The sequence below is a fragment of the Rhincodon typus genome, chromosome 8 (assembly GCF_021869965.1).
Source record: "Rhincodon typus isolate 14 chromosome 8, sRhiTyp1.1, whole genome shotgun sequence".
Lineage (NCBI taxonomy): Eukaryota > Metazoa > Chordata > Chondrichthyes > Orectolobiformes > Rhincodontidae > Rhincodon > Rhincodon typus.
The window spans coordinates 7690065-7703453 of NC_063339.1; the positions used below are offsets into that span (position 1 = coordinate 7690065).

A 13389-nucleotide genomic window follows, 5' to 3' on the forward strand; every position below is an offset into this window, starting at 1 on the left:
CCTCCCCCATTTCTGATGAAGGGTCTAGGCCCGAAACGTCAGCCTTTTTGCTCCTATGATGCTTCTTGGCCTGCTGTGTTCATCCAGCCCTGCACCTTGTTGTCTAAGAAAGTATCAGAGTTAATGTTTCGGGTCCTACACCCTTCCTCAGACTGTTTTTGTCCCGCGTCCCCCTACCTGAATCCACCTATCACCACCCCACCTACCTTTCTTTCTTTCCTCCTCTAATTCCTTCCCCCTTCCCCCATTTCTGAAGAAGAATCCCGACTCGAAACGTCGACTTTCCGACTCCTCTGATGCTGTCGGACCTGCTGTATTCCTCCAGCTCCACACTGCGTCGACATCCACCTGGCCCCCTATCCATTCGCGGCTCATCAAATGACCAATCAGAGGGCGCTGAGGCCCATTGTCCAATCGTGGAGGAAAGGAGCCCGGCCAATTGGATCCGAAATGGGGAAATGAGGCGGGGCGTCCATGTCGACCTTCCAGAGGCCCCAGGCGTGCGGAGCCAATGGGAGGAGCCGGTTTCGAGTGAGGGGGGGGTTGGGTGTGTCTAGGCAACGGCCGGGAGCGTGCGGCTCAGGCTCTCGAGCCTTTTAAATGTTAGCTTGAAACGGCCGTTTGTTCAGCTCGAGCGGAGAGTGGTGCGACGCTTTAACTTAAACACGGGCGGCGGCGGTGGAGTCCGGAAATGTCAGTGTGCTAGATCGAGGTGAATGTTCGATTATATGCAATAGGTGTTCTATATAAATTATTTATTTATGTATAAAACTTCCACACTCCTCCCCAGCAGCTCTGGCGTGTTTGTGATAGCAGGTTGCGCCGTGTGAGCATCGAGTATACTGTAGGGTCCTAGTGTCCCTCTTTCCTTCTCCATGTCAGATGCCAATTTGCGGCCAACTCCAGTTCTCCTGTTTCGAGGTCCGAAATTTTTTCTCGTGATCATTGTCGACTTTTGTTCGGAATATAATCTTGAGGGTGTAGACAGTTCTAAGTATTCTCTCAATTTATGGCTGTCGTGTTATTGGGTCTGGAAATTTGGTTTCCAGGTTTATTTGAACATCGTGATGGAAGTACGAACAAATTCGAAGCGTCAACTCTGCTTTTTTCCCTACGGATGCTGAATTTAATCAGCAATTTCTGTTTTTGTTTCTGATTCCCAGAATCTGCAGTTCTTTGTTTTTTTTTTGTTTCTTTGTTTTTTGGCACGGTATCCAGAATCGAAGTAAAGCTCCCGGAATTGTTTCTATGAAATTTCGAATGAACAGTTAAATTTTCCTCCAAAAGTGTGCTAATCACGCAAGTGACTGAGCTGGAAGCAGCGTTACCAAGCAGCTCCTTTACGCCCCAAAGTGCTTCCTTTGTTAACTCCTTTTTCCTCCCCAATTAATATCTGGAACAATCTTCCAAAAAATCTTAATCACTGTGTCCTCTAACGATTCACTATTCAACTTTTAAAATCGATGTGACCATCTGCTGTCCTCATTGTGCACCTCTAAAAGTTCTCTAGTTAGAAGACTTCTGGAGGAAGCTTGTAAAGTACAAATAACTTTAATAAACTTTAAGAGGTCCGTATTGTTGTTTAGAAACTTGTTGAATGAAATTAACCAAACAGAATCTGTTCACAATACATGTGCAAATGCTATTTCAAGTATTTTCTGCGTTTACTTTACCGTTGACAGGTTAGCTATTTAAATCACTGGAGTCTTCATTTAAAAGTCATCTGTCTTTAAAGAAAAGTTTTAATCTGGGGTTTAAAAATAACAAAACTGGCGATTAAAATTTTATGAAAAAGAGGCAATGCAACAGATCGTCTGGAAAATTAAAGACTGGAAAAGCAAGCGTTCTCCAACAGTAAAATATAGCATGATTGAATCAGTGAGCAAATTGTTCTCAACTGCTGTTAATGAGAAGGACCCGATTTTATTTTGGTTTCTTATTTTGATGGCTGATATGAGTTGCTTGTGAGTTCGGTTTTATATTTTTAAATGTTCAAGCCAAAAGTAAATGAGAATTTGCATAAATACGGTTGAAATTGACACACAAATAGCAATACTGCCGAAGAAAACATTAAGATAAATTTACATAAGTAAACTTTATTTAAGAGCCACCTAAGGGTTATATTTATTACTCTTGGAATATGAATTTAAGAGATTTTATATGATGTAGCTGTTAGAAAAATAAGAAATTCCAAACTGGCAACCAAGAAAGCATAAGATACGTGAAGAGTTTGGCTTGCTCTATGAATATTATCAAGGTATTATTGTAATTCTTTGTGGTCAGAAATAGTCTGTAATCATTGTGGAGGTTCAGCACATAAAGTTAGAATATTGGTGATTTCAATTTGAGGGGAAACACAGCTCCTGAAAATGTATCCCAGTAATTAACTTCTGCAATCTGTGGTTCCTTATCCCCACACCTGACCTAAGTTTGTGTCTTGAAGCTGCTGAAACAGAAAGGTTGTATCATTTTTGTGCAGCTAGTTGGAATTGTATACAATGCCTAATTTTCCTGAGAATAATTGTTGGTGTACTTGCTGCAGAGTAAAGAAGATTATTTCCTTTTAAAACTTGGGGAACTTGCACCTTCACAGCTGTAAACAACTAAGATAAGGTGCAGAATGTTCCTGTATCATGTTCACAACTAAAGTTGTGTTTTACAGATATGAATTAGGTTTGCATTTTTTTTTATTTGTTTGACATAGCAAATGGAGTTGCACTGGACAGATTGTGATTTGTTGAATAAAAATGCAAGAAAGATCTTACTTTTACTAATGTAATAAAACTTGCCAAATATTCCAATGAAACATCTGAATATAAGTGCATTCTCAACCCTTTCAACTGTTAATTTAAATACACTTTTATAGAAAGCCTGGAAACAGAAGTCTTGTCTAAATTAAATTCTAATGACATGAACTTTTAGCTCAAATAATTTAAATAGGGAGTTCTGAGCCATGATATCAGAAAATTATGGAGACAAACCTGTAACTACAGCTACCTTATTTATACAAGTTAAAGATATTGTGACAGTTGAGTATACTTCCCAATTGAGTGCAACTACATTTTCTGTAAAGTAAACATAGTGAATAAGCTGCTAATGTCCTAATTGGTTTTTTTTAAAAAAAAGACAATGGCTTCAGGAACAAAATGAGTGCAACTGAGGAATAAAAGTCTGTCCATGTAACTGATAACCAAAGAGAGAAAACTGTTACCAGTTCTGTAATCAATCCATTATAAAATGAGGAACCAGTAGCACTCACCAGTTACACTTTCCCCTATACCTCTTTTCATGATCACTTCCATGTGAATCTTCAGAAGAAAATATTTGTTGGTTTAGAGATAAAATAACTATACCCTAGCTAGTAAATTTTATGGGGTCTTTTAAAAAGTAGTAAATGCTGTAGAAGTGAGCATATAACTCAAAATATCTTATGAATTATAATAAGCTATGCCTCAAAATGTGCAAGACCTAAACTTTAAAGTCATGATTTTTAACTAAGAAACAGTGAATTGTGAAGTAAGCTCTAAATAGATGAAGTCATGCATTCTGTCATTTAGAGCCTGATTAGTTCTGTCACTTACCAACCACACCCTCTTGCATGTACACTTTTTCTTTCCTGCAATATTGTTTGCTTTAGCTCTTTCATGGCAAGCTCCTCCAATTCTATTAAGAGATGGGTCAATATGAGATTTGACTTTATTCCAATTATATTACAACAGGCAGTATATTGGACTTTTCCCAATTCACTCTTGTGTCCACACTAATAAGGCACAGTATAAAGGCAGGCCTGTGTTTTGCATGATCCAAAAATTATCAGCCTCATGCAGAGTGAACAAATTCAGATAACCCAGAACTGAACTTTGAACTATATACTAGAAAAATACATGGACACTTGGTGTAGATCCCTGACCTCTTTTAAAAAAAAGTTCTGACAGGTCACGTATTTCAATTACAGAGACAACAAGGTGCAGGGCTGGATGAACACAGCAGGCCAAGCAGCATCATAGGAGCAGAGAGGCTGACGTTTCGGGCCTAGACCCTTCATCAGAAAAGGGGGAGGGGAAGGGGGTTCTGAAATAAATAGGGAGAGAGTGGGAGGCGGATAGAGGAGAGGATAGGTGGAGAAGAAAGAAACAGGTCGAAGAGGCGGGGATGGAGCCAGTAAAGGTGAGTGTAGGTAGGGAGTTAGGAAGGGGATAGGTCAGTCCAGGGAGGACGGACAGGTCAAGGGGGCGGGATGAGGTTGGTCGGTAGGAGATGGAGGTGCGGCTTGATGGAGGCACGTATTTCAATTAGTTAGTTTATTGCAAGACATACATTTCTACAAATAAAAAGTCACTGGTAGAAACTATTTTAATTGAATCTTTTGAAGAAATCTCCTCTTAGAATTGCACGAATGCAGAAACATACACTATCTTGCTGTCATTAGCTTGAAATAAGATTGAATTAAGTGAACTATGGATGTAGAGTTATCTTGAGGCATGGTCCTTAAAACTCTGATCTCTGTGAAGCACTTGGAATGTTTTATGGTACTATATAAATACAGGAACTACCACAGGTGATGATATTTGAAAGAACTATATTTCCAACAGACACCTGCTTCTTGATGTTTGGCCATTAGTGATGAAGTCCTTTGTAGGTAAAAGGAATGCTGAGGAATGCACCTCATGCTGACTATATCAACACAAATTTGCATTTTTATATAGTACCTTTAACACAGTGAAATATACAGGGTGCTTCTCGGGAGCATGCAGCATGTTTTGCTGTGAGCTAAGGAATTTTTTCCGCTGTATTCCTGATTTGGAAATGTGTGATATCTGTTACACCTCACTGGGTAGTGAGCTGGAAATTAAGCCCCTGTTATTCCCAGAGTAATTATTACAGATAAAAATAGCATTAAAGTCACAAATTCCCAAATTATCTGTTCGACTCGGGTGAACAGTAAATATGGTTCAGGTTTCTGTTCTTAAGAGTTACTATTTATTACAATATATTTATTTGTAATAAATAGTAACTACAGGTAAACAACTGTTGCCATGTAACTCATTAAAATACTAATGCCTTCTAAAATTTCCTTGCACATATATGCAGACAAAAAACATTGCCCTTGTGAGTAGAGAGGAAAAGTGCTGGGGAATCAGTTCAATGATGTCAGTCCTTGGGATTCCCAAATCCTTCAGTTCTTTCACTTCTCCGCAGCAGGCACAGAACAACTGCTTCACAAATTATAAAGTCTGATGTATTGATTAAAAGCATCAGCTTACAACAACTGGTAAGTGAAAATTAAACTGGCTTTCTTCAGGCTTTGGGTATTTTACTAGAGACAGAGAGAGAAAAAGAGAGCGAGAGAGAGAGATATACCATCTGCCCTTTCAACAGTCCGAATCTTTTTGCCAATATCATTCTCACTAACAGGCTATTTAGCTATCCGGGCACTAATCAGATAATTGTTGTCAAGGTGATGGCCTTTAGCAACCACAGTTAGTTACAATTCCAGAAAACATGACTTTCTGTCCCCGTATTGTTGTGTCCCAAGAAGGAGTTAGATTTAGCTATTGGGGCTCAAGATATCAAAAATTATGCAAAGAAAATGAGAATAGGATTCTGAGTTGGATAATCAGCCTCAATTATATTGAATGGCAGAGCAGGCTCAAAGCACCAAATGATGTATTCCTGCTCCTATTGTTCACATAGAAAATCAGCAAACATTGTGAAATAACTGCACAAAGGTCAGTATTCTGTCATCAGATGAACTGTTATTTATTTTCTATAGTTTATAGGAGATGTAACGGTGCCAGGATGGAGGCCAGGTTACATATGAATTTTCTGTAATAATTCACCAACCCTATGAAAGACCTAACCTCTGGTACAAACATGGAGACTAAGGCACCTTTGATCACCCTCACTTTATCTTCCAATGGGTGTAATCTGGTATTGTCAATTCTGTAGCCCAAGTAGGTCACTTGGGGTGCCTGGAACACGCATTTTCCCTCCTAAGGCATACACCCGCCTTGGAGAAAATATTTAAGCACTATGTCCAACTTCACTAAATGCTCTTTATTGGTGTTCCCAGTTATTAGCACATTATCCAGATAAATGGTGACCTGAAAATGTTTTCCATTGTCCACTGGAAAATGGCACAGCCTGATGATACCTCAAAAGACCGTCTTGTATATAAGTACAAACCTTCATGGGTATTAATTGTAGCATACTTCTAGGAATCGTCATCTAATCCCTCCTGCATGGCTCGTATCCAGTTTCATGAAAGACAGACCTCCCAACAGTTTTGCATAGAAGTCCTCTTAATTAGGACTTCACTCAGGCATCCATTTTCCAATTAAAAAAATGTTGAGCCAATCAAGTTGAATCTTTCTCAACCAATTTCACCCCATCAAGCTTAGACCCGAGCCTTTTACTACAACCAGTGGTAACTAAACTAACTGCTTCTCATAAAAGACAGGAACTGAAGTTGAACCCTTAATCTGTGGGGGTTCCTTTTAATATAGGTTTTCAGCGTGACTGAGGTCTTAGCAAACTTAGGGTTGGACTCCAGAGTGAATTTTGTTAGAGATTCGTTCCGCAATCACTGATACAACCATACTGGCATCAACATCCATTAGAACTGGGTGACCATTTAACCAAGCGTTTATTTTGATTGGTTCTGATCTGGATGTTGCTAAGCAATTTAACCATTCCAAACCAGATGTAGATGGACTTTCCAGTGTGTGCATTCTCCTGGATACCAGCCTATAAGTTATTTTACTCAATTCAGGCTGAGTGGGAGGTTTTGCTGTCACGAGTCCACATACTGGTAGCAACTAAAATCATTCGCCAGCCCAGATCTTCGAGAAAATGTTAACAGTTTGGCTGAGGCTTGGTTTTATTTTGGGGTTTCTCTATGAGTTGACTTAGAGTCCCTCTGTTCGGGATATGTCCTAAGTGAGGCTATGCAATTGTTTTCACTCAAGTGATATTCCCCAAGCCTTAGTCAGCCTGGTGAGTTTGACCACTTCCATCAAGGTACCCTGTAACTCATAAGCTCCACTTGACACATTTCCTAATGACAGAGCCAGTTGTAATGCTTGTATGAAGTCCTGTTGGGCTTCAACTAGTAGGCACTTTTTCATGGTCACATCATTAATCCCACTCTCATCACCTCTGAAATAACTCTGAAAGCCTGTATCCTGTCACCAAGTCACCCTTTATTTACACATGGGTGGCACAAGACACTGACCCAGCTAGCTCCTAGTGAACAGAACTCCTGACGCTCCTTTTTTTTACCTATTTTCCTAATCAACCTGTTTAGAGGTGTTATTACATACCTCTAGAGCATTTGAGATTTGAACCTGGGCCTTCCAGTCCAGGAATAGGGACACTACCACTTTGCCACAAGAGGGACCTCCAAACACTCTTGTTCATATATGTCAGCCAGGGCTCTCTGATTGAGGCTTTAACCTGGTCCAATCAGGAAACTCGTATTCTGAGATCCACCTGGTTGACCTTGTTCTAATCGCTACATATTTTATGTGGACTCCTGCTGCCATGCCATATACTTGCAGCATATCTCACTGCTTGCAAAGCAACTGCATAAACATGACCTACAATGAGTTTTATAAAGCAAGTTACTGAAAGTTCAGCAATATCTTCCTCACTTTTTTTGTTGTAAAATAGACCTTTCTTTAGTTTAGTCTACAATCAACAGTAAAGTAAAATAGGGTCTTTATATATTGGGTGGCCTGCCAGGAAAAAAAATGAGTTTGATCTATAAGTCGTGATATTTGATGCTATGATCGTAAAACTCTCTCGCACAAAAGATTTGTCTATATCTTCTGCTGCATAACAGGACTCCTGTTACTAATATTTAGTTTGAGAATTGGTACGTTTCTTGTCAGTAATGGCGTCTAGAAAATGGGTTTGTACAAAAAGCAAGAGTTACTTTTTCTGAATTAATAATACTATTTTTGATTCAAGTATTTTGATGGTGATGGGTAGATAGTTGTGTAGCTCAAAACTCTTGTCGGGAAGGTAGTAGTAATACTTTTATGGAGTTACTAGAGAATCCAGCAATTGTGTTTGTAATTTTTTTCAATGTGAAATATTATTATCTTCTCACTCTTTATCACATTATCTTGTTTGTTCTGTGATACAGTAATAACATCTTAGTATGTTTTTCCAGTGTGTAGCAGTTCTTTTGTGTTGTTTGTTGCTGCTCATGTTCCTTTGGAAACATAATTTTTCACTGTCCCTTAGACTGATGTCTTAATTTTTATGCGCATAGGGAAATTGTGCTGGCATGTCTGAAGTCATGGAATCAAAGAGGTGTATAATTAGTGGCAGATTGGATATCAGCTGTTTTAATCTCTTACCCAAATTCAAAATTAGCCCAATTCTATGTAAAGTTGCTACCGTCTTTTCAGTACTATTGCAGGACATGATGATGTCCTTTTAAAGTTGGTTAATTGCTTCTTTGCCATTTCTGTTGCACTGTTACCATGATGGATGAATATTGATGCAAAACACAAATTTTGGTTTTGGATCAACTTGGTTAAATCTCCTAAAATAAAAATCTAAGAGATTTCAAGCCTAGAATTGAATGACTCTTGTAAAGAACACAACTTTTTATTTTCCTCTATTTTGGATTTGTTGCACATTTTTAAAAAGTAAGTTGCCAGAATTTATTGCATGTTGCGTTTACACTGTTGCTTAGTTGAAGAAGTTGGGGGAGGTATGTGAGGTACCACAGCACTATTGATGTGTGTGCAAAGCAAGCTTCGCCTAGAGATGGATTGCTATTTGGTTAGTGCAATTGTGGAAGCCAGAAATGATAACAATCATCATCATTCTCTCTCTTTTGATCTCTTTCTCAATCTCTCCCATTGATCTCTCTCACTCTTTTTTGATCTCTCTCTCTTTCCCTCTCATAGCACAAACATCCATTCAACCTTTTGATTCATCATCACGGCAAAACCTGCTTTCTAATTCACAAAACTGTTGATTCTGCCTGGATATTTGGAAATTTGAGGTTCCCTGCTATGACTTCTTTCTTAATAACATCTAATATTTTCCCTTGACAGATGTTATGCTGACTGCTTTCTGTCTTCCATATTATTTTTGAATAAAGGAGTTACATTTGCTGTCTTTCAATCTAACGGAAACTTCCTGAATCTAGGGTATTTAGAAAAATTAAAACTAATGTATCCCACTTCTTTTAAGACCGTAAGATGAAATCCATCAGGACCTGGGCATTGCCAGCTCACACCTCCAAATATATAACAAGTCTCTGGCAATTCTAATTTTCCTGAGATCCTCTCTTCCTTTCACTTCTTGATTTATAGCTGCTTCTAGGACGTTAATTGTATCTTCATAATGAAGACTGGTTCAAAATACTTGTTTAAGTTATCCAACATCTTTTATTTTCCATTATCTATTCTCCAGACTTGCTTGATTTCTAAAGGAGTGATACTCCCATTGCTGACTATATTTTTAAAATAGTTACTGAAACTCCCATGATCCATTTTTATATTTCTTGCTAGCTTTCTGTCATACTAACCCCAGACCCACTCCTCTCCTATGCAGTCACAAATTATTCCTAATGACATTTCATACAACTATATTCATCTTGTTCCACAGCACCCTTGGAATTTCATTCAGCTATTAGGCAATTTTGGCCAGTATTATTCCCCTTCTTTGTCACTGTTGTCCGCATCATTGAGATTACAATGTTAGTTGAACTAGCACAAAATGCATGCTGCAATCTCCTTAGACCAGCATTTGATGCATTAGCATGTTTACTCTGCATGCATTGGATGTGCGAAGAAATGCTTGCAAATGAAATGTAACTGGAGTTTGCAAACTTCGAATTTGTGCATTTGCTCCTTCAATGTCCTAATGTCAAACAGACATGATTCTGTTTTTCAGTTGGATGGTGCACCTAGCGAATGACAAGTAATTGAGGGAATGCAGCTTGCTGTGGGCATTGTCAGCATTGGACCCTGCCTGGTCGCCAGGTTAACCACTACAAACACCTACCTCCCCCACACTTGAGTCTGTTTTTACCTTACACAGCCCCAATTCTACCCATTCTGCCTCCAACGTGGAGACTATCAAATTGAACTTCGCCTCCAACTTTCCTCCCTGCCTGTGAACCCTGAGATTATACCTTAATGATGCCTTCTTGCTTTTCTACACGCGCCCTGTGGATGTCACGTTGGTGGTCATCTTTTAGCCTACCAATTCTCCAATGTTGTTATGCATAGCGCTCCTCCATTCACCTTGGGCTTTTCCCCCGTTGCTGCCCTTGTTCCCACTCCCACACATACCTCTGCTTTTCTCTCCCCAATCTTTGATCCCCTACCCTTTCTTGGCATTGAATTTTCCCCTGCTGGCCCTACAGGCCACTCTTGCACCCTTAATGATCAACAGATGGATCCCCAGCTCCCTGCCAGACTGCATTCAGCTCAGTTCTTTGATTGACTTTGAGCAGTCTGAAAACATCACTAACCAGAACTTTGACCACTGCCTTTGCAGTTCCTGACTCAATGACATGCACCTCACCTGAATGCCATGCTGGCCGTACAGGTTTGACTGCTGCTTACCCTGGACTAAATTCTCCAGTTAAATACCACCAAAGAAAGTGGAATTTAGAATAACTTAACTCTATCGGAAAACTTAACAAAATAATAGATACAGTAACTATTATTAACTAACTGTTCAATTTAGTAACATCTCACAAAAAACACCCATCGGTAAAAAAACAAATTCAGACACCGTTTCTCACATGCAGTTCTCCAATCCAGGAGGGAAAATCTTCGAGAAAATTCAGAGAGTAGCAGCCCAGAAACATTCACTGAACCTTCCAACTTCGTTGTGAGCCTAATAGCTTCTGATGCAACTGAAAAACCAAAACCCAGAAATCCTAACCTGAGAGCTGGCCACACCCATTCAGGCTGTTTTTAAAAAAAAAACATACGCACAAGGGGCCTCCCAAGCTTTTTAGCCAGCTCAACGTCTCTGCCTTACAACCTCTCTTCAAATTAAAGGACAAAATAGCCTCTTAAAGTTACAGCATTGTCACAGAGGTAGCCCACAAACTTCTCTTGTACCAGTCTTTGAGCACACATGCAACTCTCTAACAGGATTTTCCCTGTGCTAAATTTCACGTGGTTCAGCTAACAGTCTACACTTTATGACCTTTTGGAGTCCTGACAACACTGTGCTCAGCAACTATTCCTTTTTGCCCTCAGCTACTTGAATGACTTCCTAATTTCTCCACCATGCAGCACTCGCCCTTATCCAAACAAACTGAAAGAAGCCAAAATTGTGGACGGTTGCAAAGGCTGCACTTCTTTCTGGATTCTCTTGCCTCCCCTTCTTCTCCCTCACCACTGTCCCTGAACACTGCTCACATTAGATGACCTTATCCTGAGGTGTGACTGCCTTCTTGGACAAAAAATAAAGATGATTTCCCTCTCGTCCCTGCTGTTGCATTGCAGCACCTGTAGTTCAGCCTTTACGTCATAAATTCTGTACCAAAGCTACTTCAACTGCATACATTTGCTGCAGACTATGACTGCCCTCTGAGATCAATTCAAGGACACCAAAAGTTGGACTTGACAGTGAAGTCCATGTTCCATGGAAGTATTAAAAAAAAACTTAGTTTCAGATTGCTGTCACAAAAGATACAGCACAAACATGGAAGTTTGACTGCTGTAAGCTCCTATTATTCTAAAACACTTTCTGTTGATCCAGATTGTCCTTCTGAATACTTCTTGCCACTGCACCGCTCTAGGTGGTTTTAAGTTTTCCTGTGATTGCCACTGTTACTCTATTTCTCCAGTGTGAGATGAAGCAGATCTTGGGAGATGCAAGAGGGAAGGACATTGTACGTGACTTCTGTCCCCCTCATGATAAAATGTTTTGTAAAGAACTTGGGGTACTTAACTAATTTAAACAATGCTGACTGATGCACAGCTTTGGAGTATTAACCAATTAAGACAAATTTGATTAATTGACAGCTACGATTGGTGAAGTGGCATGGAGTTCCAGGCCTTTGACAACTAAGCAATATTGAATAATGCAGGCCTGAGACACTGTTGCAACATTATTGTTGTGATATGCTCATCTGCAACTTAGCCAGTAGTAAGTGAGCTAGAGTGATACATTCTCTGTTTGGCCAACAAAGTGAATGTGCAAGTGATGCCAAGTCCTGAAGTCCAATTTCTAGAAACAAGTGGTGTCAACCAAAAGGCAACTCGAACTGCAAAGTGGAATGGCCCAAGGACTTGAGTTTGGAAAATGGTAGGAATCGGATTTGCGTGACATGCTTTCATTGGATAAGCCCTAGACTACAATAATGTGGATGGCAAATAGTGCTGGGGCTCAGCTGAAATAACAAGTGAGGTTGAATGGCTTGTAGTCTTGTGCTTTGCTAACAGGAAGAAGCAAGACTGATTCAGCAAGCCATGGCTGTTGCAACCAAATTAGTTGAGTTGTCCTGGGAATGGGCTTATTCAAAAAGTTTTTTGTTTACTTCTTTATAGAGTCATGAACGCATTATAATAAGTAAATATTTCAGTTCAGATGTTCTCCAAGATGATCATTATTCCTTTGGGAAATTCCGCCCACTGTTGAACAAATGATTTGGAGTTAAGGCCATCAAACGTCTGTTTCCTGTTTTGGACGTTAACAGCACTGGGTGTTTTCCAATATGGATATTGCTTTTTTCTTTTTGCTGTATTCTGAAATACTGCAGCTAGTACAAAATTACGACTAAAATATGTACATATATGTGTGTATATATTATGTGTGTATTAATTTTTTTGTCCAGCACATGTTGTATCCTAATGATCAAAGCTTTGAATCAACTGATCGATAGTGATAGATTTTAATGTCTGGTTTTGTAGCTGGGAATTTTGCACATTTAGGAATCTGTATCCTGCTTTGCTGATCACAGGTGAAGTTGACAGATGACTAGAATCTTCCTTGTAATCTCATGCATTTTTAAAAATAAAACAGAGAACCGCAAATGCTGGAGATCTAAAAGACACAAAAACAGAAATTGCTGGAGAAACTTGGCAGGTCTGGCAGCATTTGTGGAGACACAATGAATATTTCAAATCTAGTGACCCTTCTTTAGATTTATGGGCTGTGTGTCACAGGTAATGCCAGTCCCATCCCTTGAGAAGGTAATGTGAGCAGTTAATGTGGTATGGCTTCATACATAGTGCTGTTAGGAATAGAGTTACTGGGTTTTGACCCAGTGCCATTGAAGGAATGATGTTGCTCCAAGTCAAGATGATGTGTGGCTTGGGAGGGAGTTGCCCTTATTCCAGATGGTAGGAGCTGTGGGTTTAGAAGGGTTTTCAAATGAAAGGATGGCACGATGGCTCA

The 13389-nt window shown here is 39.6% G+C and overlaps 1 protein-coding gene across 2 annotated transcripts in view; it reads left to right on the forward strand.

The window, feature by feature from the left end:
* The first annotated feature begins 499 nt into the window (after positions 1 to 499).
* ston2 (stonin 2) overlaps positions 500 to 13389 on the forward strand; it is a 143168-nt gene continuing 130278 nt past the window's right edge. Inside the window, exon 1 of one of the 2 annotated variants that reach the window (XM_048600326.1) lies at positions 500 to 712. The gene's annotated coding sequence lies outside the window, so the exon portion shown is untranslated. The remainder of the gene's footprint in view (positions 713 to 13389) is intronic. The other variant, XM_048600327.1, reaches the window with a different exon arrangement.